General features: G+C 42.0%; 1 long non-coding RNA gene across 1 annotated transcript; it reads right to left on the bottom strand.

Moving 5' to 3' along the window:
• Positions 1–126: 126 nt before the first annotated feature.
• LOC118399787 (uncharacterized) lies at positions 127–12,016 on the bottom strand. Its single transcript, XR_004828909.2, has 7 exons — positions 9,053–12,016; positions 8,416–8,640; positions 8,157–8,245; positions 7,836–7,943; positions 7,526–7,738; positions 1,753–1,895; positions 127–1,515 (listed from the first exon to the last, which is right to left on the bottom strand). It is a non-coding gene; the product is annotated as an uncharacterized LOC118399787 (long non-coding RNA).
• Between the last annotated feature and the right edge of the window lie 794 nt (positions 12,017–12,810).

Below are 12,810 nucleotides of genomic sequence, written 5' to 3' on the forward strand. Positions count from 1 at the left end.
GAAATAGTCAATTGAAATACATTCATGGCAAGTCAGTTAAGAACAATAGCGGCCTGTCCTGGCCAAACCCGGACGACGCTGGGCCAATGGTGCGCCGCCCTGGATATGACTGGGAATACAGAAAACTTTTTTTGTTTTTAAATGGGCCCTACTATGGGACTCACGATCGCGTCACCGTATTTCTGTGCAGTCAAATTGCGATGGATAAAGTGCAATTGTGTTCGTTATCCGTAGTTTATGCCTGCCCATACAATAACAACACCGCCACCATGGGGCAGGGCACTCTGTTCACAACGTTGGCATCAGCAAACCGTTTGCCCGCACAACACCAAACACGTGGTCTGCGGTTGGGAGGCCAGATGGACATACTGCCAAATTCTCTAAAACGAAGTTGGAGGCATTTTATGGTAGATAAATGAACATTAAATTATGTGGCAGCAGCTCTGGTGGACATTCCTGCAGTCAGCATGCCAATTGCACACCACCTCAAAGCTTGAGACATCTGTTGCTTTGTGTTTTAACAAAACTGCACATTTTAGAGTGGCCTTTTATTATCCCCAGCACAAGGTGCACCTCTGTAATGATCATTCTGTTTCATCAGCTTCTTGATATGTCCCCTCTGTCAGGTTGATGGATTATTTTGGCAAAGGAGAAATGCTCACTCACAGGGATGTAAACAAATTTGTGCACAACATTTTAGAGAAATAAGCTTTTTGTGTGTATGAAACATTTCTAGGATATTTTATTTCAGCTCATTAAACCAACGCTTTCCATGCTGCGTTTATATTTTTGTTCATTGTAATAAAATAAAGTATACAGTGAACAGCAAATAAAAGCAATAAGATACATTGAATCTTTCAGGAGGAAAAACACCAACCACTACAGATTTACTTCAAAATAATGTATTTGTATTGTTTGGAACAGTTTTTAAAATACAGCTTAGTTTGGATGAAAAAACAATAAAAATGTTTTTATACATACTCAATACATCAAAAGTAGTAATTTAATTTTTCCTTATTAATCCAATTGATTTTTTCATCACAAGTACTGCTTAATTAGCATGGGCATATCTATGCTTTAGGCAAGATATGCCCAGAGCAGAGCCTTTCATGCTGGGCTGTGTAAATGCAAAGGATTTACCATTCAAGCTGCATGTGAAATATGTAAAATTGCCTCTTTTCCTGTAACCACTGACCAGGCGACAGTAAAAAACAAGATAATGTTGGCATTTCAACCTGACAATACATTTAAGGAACAGGCCAGCTAAAAGTACTGGGACAGACCACTACTGCTTCTCCTTCTCTATAATATCTCAAGTCCAGGGTCAGCTAGACGACACTGGATCTCATGTTCAGCTCTTATGACGGCACTCAGGCGATGATCTTCTTGACATAGTTGTGGACATTGACGTGGAGCTGATGTGATGTGGCATTGAAGATCTGTGGCCAGAGACCTGGCATCCTCCGATCCATTCCACAGTGCACGGTACACAGGCAGAGTGTACATCTGTTTCCCCTGGGAGCAAGATACAATGAAACAATCTATTTATTCATATATTATTGCTAAGATACTACTATTTACATGATGTTTAAAGACACTTATCTAACTTTAAACTGGCACTATAAAAACACACCTTATATCATAAATATATACGTTATATTTACTATAATAAAACATTAAACTGGCCTAAAACACTTGCTTGACAAATACTGTAATTGATGGTTGAGGACCAAATGCATTTGTTTTTCTAACCTGGCAGCTGAGGAAGCTGCGCACATGTTGATATCCTGGCTGGTGCCGATTCTTGGAAATGATCTGGGCCCAGCACAGTCGTAGCTCAGCGTTGTTTGACTTCACGATGTGAGGGTACTGCTCCTCCTGTTTCTCTATATTACCTTATCAAAGTCAGAGTGAAGGTACATGATTGGTGTGACTAATTTCAAAAGTACTTTAAGCACATCCAGACTTACAGATGCAAGGTACAAAACGTAAAGTCATGAAATAAAGAATAGATAGATATCCTCACACTGATGAATTGGGGTGAATCACATTCTGGTAAATCACATGTACAGTACCAGTCAAAAGTTTGGACACACCAACTCATTCAAGGGTTATTCTTTATTGTTGTACTATTTTCTACATTGTATAATAATAGTGAAGACATCAAAACTATGAAATAACATATGGCATCATGTTGTAACCAACAAAAAAAGTGTTAAACTAATCAAAATATATTTTATATTTGAGATTCTTCAAAGTAGCCACCCTTTACCTTGACAGCTTTGCACACTCTTGGCATTCTCTCAACCAGCTTTGTGAGGTAGTCACCTGGAATGCATTTCAATTAACAGGTGTGCCTTGATAAAAGTTAATTTGTAGAATTTCTTTCCTTTTTAATGCGTTTGAGCCAATCAGTTATGTTGTGACAAGGTAGGGGCGGTATATAGAATATAACCCTATTTGGTAAAAGACCACATCGATATTATGGCAAGAACAGCTCAAATAAGCAAAGAAAAATGACAGTCCATCATTACTTAAAGACATGAAGGTTAGTTAATGCGGAAAATGTCAAGAACCTTGAATGCAGTCGCAAAAACCATCAAGCACTATGATAAACTGGCTCTCATGACGACAGCCACAAGAAAGGAAGACCCAGAGTTACCTGTGCTGCAGAGGATAAGTTCATTAGCGTTACCAGCCTCAGAAATTGCAGCCCAAATAAATGCTTCACAGAGTTCAAGTAACAGACATTTCAACATCAACTGTTCAGAGGAGACTGCGTGAATCAGGCCTTCATGGTCGAATTGCTGCAAAGAAATCACTACTAAAGGGACACCAATAAGAAGAAGAGACTTGCTTGGGCTAAAAAATACAATCAATGGACATTAGACCGGTGGAAATCTGTCCCTTGGTCTGATGAGTCCAAATTTGACATTTTTGGTTCCAACCGCTGTGTCTTTGTGAGACGCAGAGTAGGTGTGATCTCCGCATGTGTGGTTCCCACCGTGAAGCATGGAGGAGGTGTGATGGTGTGGGGGTGCTTTATTTAGAATTCAAGTCACAGTTAACCAGCATGGCTACCACAGCATTCTGCAGCGATACGCCATCCCATGTGGTTTGCGCTTAGTGTTTTTCCAACAGGACAATGACCCAACACACCTCCAGGCTGTTTTAAGAATGGCGCCGAAGGAGATGGCAGCCATTTTATGATCCTGTAACCAATTGTGCATGTTTTCTCGCGTTATTTGTAAGTTATTTTGTACATAATGTTTCTGTCACATTGTCTTATGACCCGAAAAGAGCTTCTAGATATCAGGACAGCGATTGCTCACCCCATAATGGAGGAATACTTTTTCCTTCAACAAGTCAAACAGGAAGGATTTACTTCAGACGCCAGAGAAGGCCCTCATCCCCATCATTTGCAGGAGAAAGAGACGGAGGTATTGTGGACGAAGATCTGGGTGCCTTGTTAGGATCCGTCGCTGAGAGGGTAATCTACCTTTACCATCGGTCCTATTAGCCAACATACAATCAATCAATAATAAAAATAGACAAACTACGATCACGTATATCTTACCAACATGACATTAAAAACTGTAATATCTTATGTTTCACGAGTCCTGACTGAACGACGACATAACATATACAGTGCCTTGCGAAAGTATTCGGCCCCCTTTAACTTTGCGACCTTTTGCCACATTTCAGGCTTCAAACATAAAAATATAAAACTGTATTTTTTGTGAAGAATCAACAACAAGTGGGACACAATCATGAAGTGGAACGACATTTATTGGATATTTCAAACTTTTTTAACAAATCAAAAACTGAAAAATTGGGCGTGCAAAATGATTCAGCCCCTTTACTTTCAGTGCAGCAAACTCTCTCCAGAAGTTCAGTGAGGATCTCTGAATGATCCAATGTTGACCTAAATGACTAATGATGATAAATACAATCCACCTGTGTGTAATCAAGTCTCTGTATAAATGCAGCTGCACTGTGATAGTCTCAGAGGTCCGTTAAAAGCGCAGAGAGCATCATGAAGAACAAGGAACACACCAGGCAGGTCCGAGATACTGTTGTGAAGAAGTTTAAAGCCGGATTTGGATACAAAAATATTTCCCAAGCTTTAAACATCCCAAGGAGCACTGTGCAAGCGATAATATTGAAATGGAAGGAGTATCAGACCACTGCAAATCTACCAAGACCTGGCCGTCCCTCTAAACTTTCAGCTCATACAAGGAGAAGACTGATCAGAGATGCAGCCAAGAAGCCCATGATCACTCTGGATGAACTGCAGATATCTACAGCTGAGGTGGGAGACTCTGTCCATAGGACAACAATCAGTTGTATATTGCACAAATTCTGACCTTTATGGAAGAGTGGCAAGAAGAAAGCCATTTCTTAAAGATATCCATAAAAAGTGTCGTTTAAAGTTTGCCACAAGCCACCTGAATTGAACTTTTTGGCAACAATGCAACACGTTATGTTTGGCGTAAAAGCAACACAGCTCATCACCCTGAACACACCATCCCCACTGTCAAACATGGTGGTGGCAGCATCATGGTTTGGGCCTGCTTTTCTTCAACAGGGACAGGGAAGATGGTTAAAATTGATGGGAAGATGGATGGAGCCAAATACAGGACCATTCTGGAAGAAAACCTGATGGAGTCTGCAAAAGACCTGAGACTGGGACGGAGATTTGTCTTCCAACAAGACAATGATCCAAAACATAAAGCAAAATCTACAATGGAATGGTTCAAAAATAAACATATCCAGGTGTTAGAATGGCCAAGTCAAAGTCCACACCTGAATCCAATCGAGAATCTGTGGAAAGAACTGAAAACTGCTGTTCACAAATGCTCTCCATCCAACCTCACTGAGCTCGAGCTGTTTTGCAAGGAGGAATGGGAAAAAAATTCAGTCTCTCGATGTGCAAAACTGATAGAGACATACCCCAAGCGACTTACAGCTGTAATCGCAGCAAAAGGTGGCGCTACAAAGTATTAACTTAAGGGGGCTGAATAATTTTGCACGCCCAATTTTTCAGTTTTTGATTTGTTAAAAAAGTTTGAAATATCCAATAAATGTCGTTCCACTTCATGATTGTGTCCCACTTGTTTTTGATTCTTCACAAAAAAATACAGTTTTATATCTTTATGTTTGAAGCCTGAAATGTGGCAAAAGGTCGCAAAGTTCAAGGGGGCCGAATACTTTCGCAAGGCACTGTAGCTAGCGGGCTTTAAGCTTTTTCGGCAAGATAGAAAAAAACCTCTGGTAGGCCATGGGGTGGCAGTCTATGTATATTTGTAAACAACAGCTGGTGCACAAAATCTAAGGAAGTCTCAAGGTTTTGCTCACCTGAGGTAGAGTATTGCATGATAAGCTGTAGACCACAATATTTGCCAAGAGAGTTTTCATCTGTATTTTTCGTAGCCGTCTACATACCACCACAAACCGATGCTGGCACTAAGACCACACTCAATGAGCTTTATACGGCCATAAGCAAACAGGAAAACGCTCATCCAGAGGCGGCTCTCTTAGTGGCCAAGGACTCAAATTTGTTTTACCTCATTAAATCCGTTTTACCCGCGAGCTGTCCAGTAACACAAGCTTGCCAGATGAGCTAAATTACTTCTATGTTCGCGTTGAGGCAAGTAACACTGAAGCATGCATTAGAGCATCAGCTATTCCGGATGACTGTGTGATCACACTCTCCATAGCCGATGTGAGTAAGACCTTTTAAACAGGTCAACATTCACAAGGCTGCAGGGCCAGACGGATTACCAGGACGTGTACTCCGAGCATGCGCTGACCAACTGGCATTTTCAACCTGTTTCAAGCAGACCACCATGGTCCTTGTGCCCATGAACACTAAGATAACCTGCCTAAATGACAACCGACCCGTAGCACTCACATCTGTAGCCATGAAGTGCTTTAAAAGGCTGGTCATGGCTCACATCAAAACCATTATCCCAGAAACCCTAGACCCACTCCAATTTGCATACCATCCTAACAGATCCACAGATGGTGCAATCTCTATTGCACTCAACACTGCCCTTTCCCATCTGGACAAAAGGAACACCTATGTGAGAATGCTATTCATTGACTACATCTCAGCGTTCAACACCATAGTACCCTCAAAGGTCATCACTAAGCGAAGGACTCTGGGACTAAACACCTCCCTCTGCAACAGGATCCTGGACTTCCTGACAGGCCGCCTCCAGGTGGTAAGGGTAGGTGATAACACATCCGCCAAGCTGATCCTCAACACGGGGTGCATGTTCAGTCACCTCCTGTACTCCCTGTTCACTCATGACCGCATGGCCAGGCATGACTCCAACATCATCATTAAGTTTGCCAATGACACAACAGTGGTAGGCCTGATCACTGACAACGACGAGACAGTCTATAGGGAGGAGGTCAGAGACCTGGCCGTGTGGTGCCAGGACAACAATCTCAAGACAAAGGGGATGATTGTGGACTACAGGAAAAGGAGGACCGGGCATGCCCCCATTCTCATCGACGGGGCTGTAGTGGAGCAGGTTGAGAGCTTCAAGTTCCTTGGTGTCCACATCACCAACAAACTATCATGGTCCAAACACATCAAGAGAGTTGTGAAGCGGGCATGACAAAGCCTATTCCCCCTCAGGAGGCTGAAAAGACTTGCCATGGTCCTCAAATCCTCAAAAAGTTCCACAGCTGCACCATCGAGAGCATCCTGACTGGTTGCATCACTGCCTGGTATGGCAACTGCTCGGCCTCCAACCGCAAGGCACTACAGAGGGTAGTGCTTACAGCCCAGTACGTCACTGGGCCCAAGCTTCCTGCCATCCAGGACCTCTATACTAGGCGGTGTCAGAGGAAGGCCCCAAAAAATGTCTAAGACCCCAGCCACCCTAGTCATAGACTGTTCTCTTTGCTACCGCATGGCAAGCGGTACCGGAGCACCAAGTCTAGGTCCAAAAGGCTTCTTTACAGTTTCTACCCCAAAGCCATAAGACTCCTGAACAGCTAATCAAAGGGCTACCCAGACCCCTCTTTTACGCTGCTGCTGCTCTCTGTTTATTATCTATGCATGGTCACTTTAACTCTACCTTCATGTACATATTACCAACAACGTTTTTCTTCTTAACTTCTTAAAGCTTTGTTGGTTAAGGGCTTGTAAATAAGCACTTCACAACAAGTGCTCAGTATATGTGGGAACTCCTACAAGACTGTTGGAAAAGCATTCCTCATGAAGCTGGCTGAGAGAAAGCCAAGAGTGTGCAAAGCTGTAATCAAGGCAAAGGGTGGCTACTTTGAAGAATCTATAATAGAAAATATATTTTGATTTGTTTAACACTTTTTTGGTTAGTAGCTTATTCCATATGTGTTTACTATTATTTTACAATGTAGAACATAGCAAAAATAAAGGAAAACCCTTGAATGAGTAGATTTGCCCAAACTTTTGACTGGTACTGTATATCCAGTACAATGATAGTGCTAGGGGTATCAGCGCAGAAGTGTTGTTACCATCATGTCCTACCTCTAGAAAGTGGGGACTTCTCTATGATCTCCTCCAGGAAGTAAGTCTTCCAACCCTGGATGTTGGTCTTCATGATGCTGGCCATATCCAGGCCCTCGACAGCCCACAGCTCTGACAGCTGCTCAGCAGGCTTCATCAGGCTCTGGCCTGCCGACAAGTCAGGGAGATAGAGAGGCCAACCAGGCACATTGAGCCAGCTATCAAACTCCAGACCTAGCAAAGGAACCACAGGGAGAGTGACAGGTCAGATTGTGTTTTTAAGCTTGTGAGCTTGTAACAGCTGTCTAAAGTCAACTACACTGCCCTTTACCTCAATCTTGTGTACTCCTTTCTTCTTCAGGTCAGGGAAATACTCCAGGAAGAACTCTAGGGCATCCTCTGCCATAACACTGCAGAACTTGAACTTGTCAATGTAGGCCTGTGAGAAGAAACACCTACATGTCAGACTGCTACCCTCATACCCTCTCTGCAAAAGAGCCTACTACATGCAAGAAGCCTTCATTTCTGTCAAGTAGGACAGTCGAGAGAGTGCTTATGTATTAACCTTTAAAAAAAGTATCAAGCAGACACTCAGGGTATTTACTGATGAGTAGCACAGTAATATATACACAAAATGAGAAGTAACAGCAACCTTGAAGAAGGCATCGAAACAACTCTGATCTCCAGCCAGGTGGGCCAGGTAGGAGACAAATCAGAAGCCCTTCTCATCAGGGTCAACACCTGAGGGAGGGGAGAAAATACAGATGACATTTGTTGCTTTAACTTAAGCAGTCATGATCGAGTGTATCAGTTCAATTGAGTCTGCAGCTTAAGGCAAAATCTCAGTCAGTTGAACTAATTAAATTGGACTTGGCCTTAGCATTAAAGGGTAAATGTAAGCCAAGTCTGACCTGGTTTGATCTTCACACGCAGTTTGTTGAGTTGGCGGTCTTCTCCGGTGTTGTCCAACTCACGCACAATGACGTCAGCAAGCGAGCAGTCTCAGGCCAGGTTGTGATGAAGGTGTGTCAGGGGTTCTCCATGCTCCCGAGGGGGAACGACGGCGTGTTCTCCCTTACTGGCACTCATAACTGCCGTGAAGTCGTCAGGAACCTGTGAGAGGTAGACAGGGCAGTCTTGTGCCAAGATCAATTAATTATCAATCAAATGTATTTATAAAGCCCTTTTTACATCCGCAGATGTCACAAAGTGCTTATACAGAAACCCACCCTAAAACCCCAATGAGTAAGCAATGCAGATGTAGAAACATGACTGATGATGGTATAATCCATTACTAATACGGACATGGAGTAGTAGTAGTGGTGGAAGAGACCTATTATTCAGAGTTCTGTACTATTGGATATCAAGCAGAGTATGAGGTTTAATAACAGCACAAAATTGAGTCAACAAGACGATAGACAGAAAAGGGGAAAAAAAGCTTGTTTACACTGCAAAGAGAAAAATACAATATTACACAATATTTTTCTTTTTCTGTGGTCATCCTTCACTGGACATTTGGCTCAGTCAGAGTCCAGTCCAAGGGCTCACCTTCACGGAGGCTGAGTAGGCTTTCTCAGCAGTCTGCACTGGTTCCAGCCAGCACACCTAGTGGGTCAGGGGGAGCAGAGAGACCAGGGCTTGAGTGTGATGGTAGGGGCTCACGTTATCTTCACAGCAGCCGAGTAGGGGGCGCTTAGTCAAAGGCTCTTTCTTCTCACCAGTCTGAATAGGCTCCAGGCTCCAGGCTCCAGCCATGACATCTACAGATGTACGCTGGGTTTAATAAGGGTGGTGCAGTGGTTTAAGGGAGAATTACTGTTTATTCATGAATAGACTCTAAATTGTTGCACATATGTAAAAAAATACTTGCAAGATATGAAGTGAAACTAAAATTATGTAATGCTGCTGGCTATAAATATATAATGCATAGACAACATAGTTGATCTCATTTGAAAGGAAAAAGGTTTTCAATCATTTTTAATGTATGGGTTATAGCAGGGGTGTTAAACCTTTTCTTCCCCAGGGACCCCCTGCCAGGCAAACCGGCGGCCCAGGGATCCCCTGCCAGGCAAACCGGCGGCCCAGGGACCCCAATCACATCTTATCAGCTGAATGATAATGGCAAGGAGAAGTAATCAACATCCCAATTAATATATTTGTTAGATAGTTTTCATTATTTTGACCTTCCCACATTATAAATTGGAGGAGGAAGTGTAAACTAACACAAATGATTAGCTTCAAAAAGGTAACTCCAAAAACATTTTTGCTAAGAGCAGCGTTTAAACAAAGGTTAGCCGTGTGTTGGCAAAATGAATGTCCAAGTCAAGAATGCTTAAAGCAGCCAGCGGCATTTGCTGCACTGGTAGTCTTTTGTGGGTATTTTTCAAAGCCAATGTCAGATATTCCACTCAGTGTAATTTGATCAATATTAGGAGTTGAGAAATAAAATTGAAAGAATATATTCTCCTCTTTTCTACTGTATGTATGTAATTCATAATTTATTCTGTTGTTGCCGGCGACATTCATAACATTGAAAATAATATATACACACACACACACACACACACACACACACACACACACACACACACACACACACACACACACACACACACACACACACACACACACACACACACACACACACACACACAGCCTTCAGAAGATTTCAGACCCCTTTACTTTTTCCACATTTTGTTCGGTTACAGCCATATTCTAAAATTTATAAAATAGTTGTTTTCCCTCATCAATCAACACACAATACCCCATAATGACAAAGCAAAAACAGGTTGAGAAATTTGTGCTAAATTATAAAAAAACTGAAATTTCACATTTACATAAGAATTCAGATCCTTATTCAGTACTTTGTTGAAGCACCTTTGGCAGTGATTACAGCCTCGAGTCTTCTTGGGTATATGACGATACAAGATTGGCACACCCTTATTTGGGGAGTTTCTCCCATTCTTCTCTGAAGATCCTCTCAAGCTCTGTCAGGTAGGATGGGGAGTGAACACTGCACAGCTATTTTCAGGTCTCTCCAGAGATGTTTGACAGGGTTCAAGTCCGGGCTCTGGCTGGGCCATTCAAGGACATTCAGAGACTTGTCCCGAAGGCACTCCTGCACTGTCTTGGCTGTGTGCTTAGGGTAGTTGTCTTGTTGGAAGCTGAACCTTCGCCCCAGTCTGAGGTTCTGAGCGCTCCGGAGCAGGTTTTCATGAAGGATCTCTCTGTACTTTCCTCAGTTCATCTTTGCCTCAATCTTGACTAGTCTCCCAGTCCCTGCCGCTGAAAAACATCCCCACAGCATGATGCTGCCGCCACCATGCTTCACCATCGGGATGGTGACAGGTTTCCTCCAGACATAACACTTGGCATTCAGGACAAAGACTTCAATCTTGGTTTCATCAGATCAGAGAATCTTGTTTCTCATGGTCTGAGAGTCTTTAGGTGCCTTTTGGTAAACTCCAAGCGGGCTGTCATGTGCCTTTTACTGAGGAGTGGCCTGATTGGTGGAGTGCAGCAGAGATGATCGTTCTTCTGAAAGTTTCTCCCATCTCCACAGAGGAACTCTAGAGCTCTGTCAGAGTGAACAAGGGTCCCTGATCAAGCCCTGACCAAGACCCTTCTCCCCCGATTGCTCAGTTTGGCTGTGCGGCCCGCTCTAGGAAAAGCCTTGGTTGTTCCAAACTCTAGGAAGAGTGTTGATGGAGGCCACTGTGTTTTTAGGGACCTTCAATGCTGCAGAAATGTTTACCTACCCTTCCCCAGATCTATGCCTCGACACAATCCTTTCTCGGCACTCTACAGACAATTCCTTCAACTTCATGGCTTGGGTTTTGCTCTGACATGCACTGTCAACTGTGGGACCTTATATAGACAAGTGTGTGCCTTTTCAGATCATGTCCAATCAACTGAATTTACTAGAAGTGGACTCCTATTAAGTTGTAGAAACATCTCAATGATGATCAATGGAAACAGAATGCACCTGAGCTTAATTTCGAGTTTCATAGCAAAAGGTCTGAATTCGTATGTATATAAAAGGTATGTTTTTTATTTTTAATACATTTGCAAAAATAATTGAGATCTGTTTTCGCTTTGTCATTATGGGGTATTGTGTGTAAAGTGCTGAAGATTCTTAAAACATTTTTTAAAAATCAATTTTAGAATAAGTCTGTTAAGTAACACAATTTGGAAAAAGTCAAGGGGTCTGAATACTTTCCGAAGGCAGTGTATATAATATTTATTTTTGCCGCGTACCCCTAGTTGAATGCCAGGGATTGAAGGTTCTAATCACTGATCTATAATAAGGTTCTAATAAAGTTCCACAGTATGAGTCATAATACCCATAAAACTTAGCAGTCAAACAAGGATATGATTCCAATCGTTTTTTCCACTATTCATTTTTCCCCATAGGGAATTTCAGAAACACCGAAAATAAGGGCTGTGTTTCGTGTAGGCTTACCCTGGCATGACGTTTTGATAACCGTGTAAATCGCTCTATATTTATCAATATATTCACCTGTATTTACCCCCCAAAAAAAAAAAAAAAAAATGAAATGCTCATTTGCTGCTAATGTGGCTATCATAAAAGAACTATACTTAAAATATAACGTCAACATATACAAAGTGTTGGTCCCGTGTTTCATGAGCTGAAATAGAAGATCCCAGAAATTCCAGATGCACAAAACATTTAAGAGAAATAAGCTTTGTGCAAAAATGAGCTTACATCCCTGTTAGTGAGCATTTCTCCTTTGGTAAAATAATCCATTCACTTGACAGATGTGGCATTTCAAGAAGCTGATTATAAGCATGATATTTTCACAGGTGCAGCTTTTGCATTTCAGTTCCTTTCAAAGTTCTTGGTTAGATCCAAGTGGAAGTGATTTTATCTTGAATTGAGGAAAGCTCGAAGACGTGGTCAAGTCCTCTGCTAGATCAGAGTGCAGTATGAGAGATTGTTCCATATTGAATGAATGGGTAAATGTGATTCTTAAACTATTAGCTGTCGCCGCGTCTAACTTCCGATGTAGTGAAAAAAACAACTTGCAGCTGTAAAAACGGTTGTTTTGGATTTGGATTTACTGCGCAAAAGTGCCACTTTTAAAAAAATTACCTTTAACTAGGCAAGTCAGTTTAAGAACAAATTCGTATTTACAATGACGGCCTATCCCGGCCAAACCCAAAAGCCGCTGCACAACTCGGGAACCTCCAAATCATGAGTTGGCTACAAATAACATGGATACATTTCAGAAGAGATTCAGAGATACGAACTTTATTTATTGAAACAAATACTTAAATTTATAAAA

This window comes from Oncorhynchus keta, chromosome 21 (assembly GCF_023373465.1).
Source record: "Oncorhynchus keta strain PuntledgeMale-10-30-2019 chromosome 21, Oket_V2, whole genome shotgun sequence".
NCBI classification, from domain to species: domain Eukaryota; kingdom Metazoa; phylum Chordata; class Actinopteri; order Salmoniformes; family Salmonidae; genus Oncorhynchus; species Oncorhynchus keta.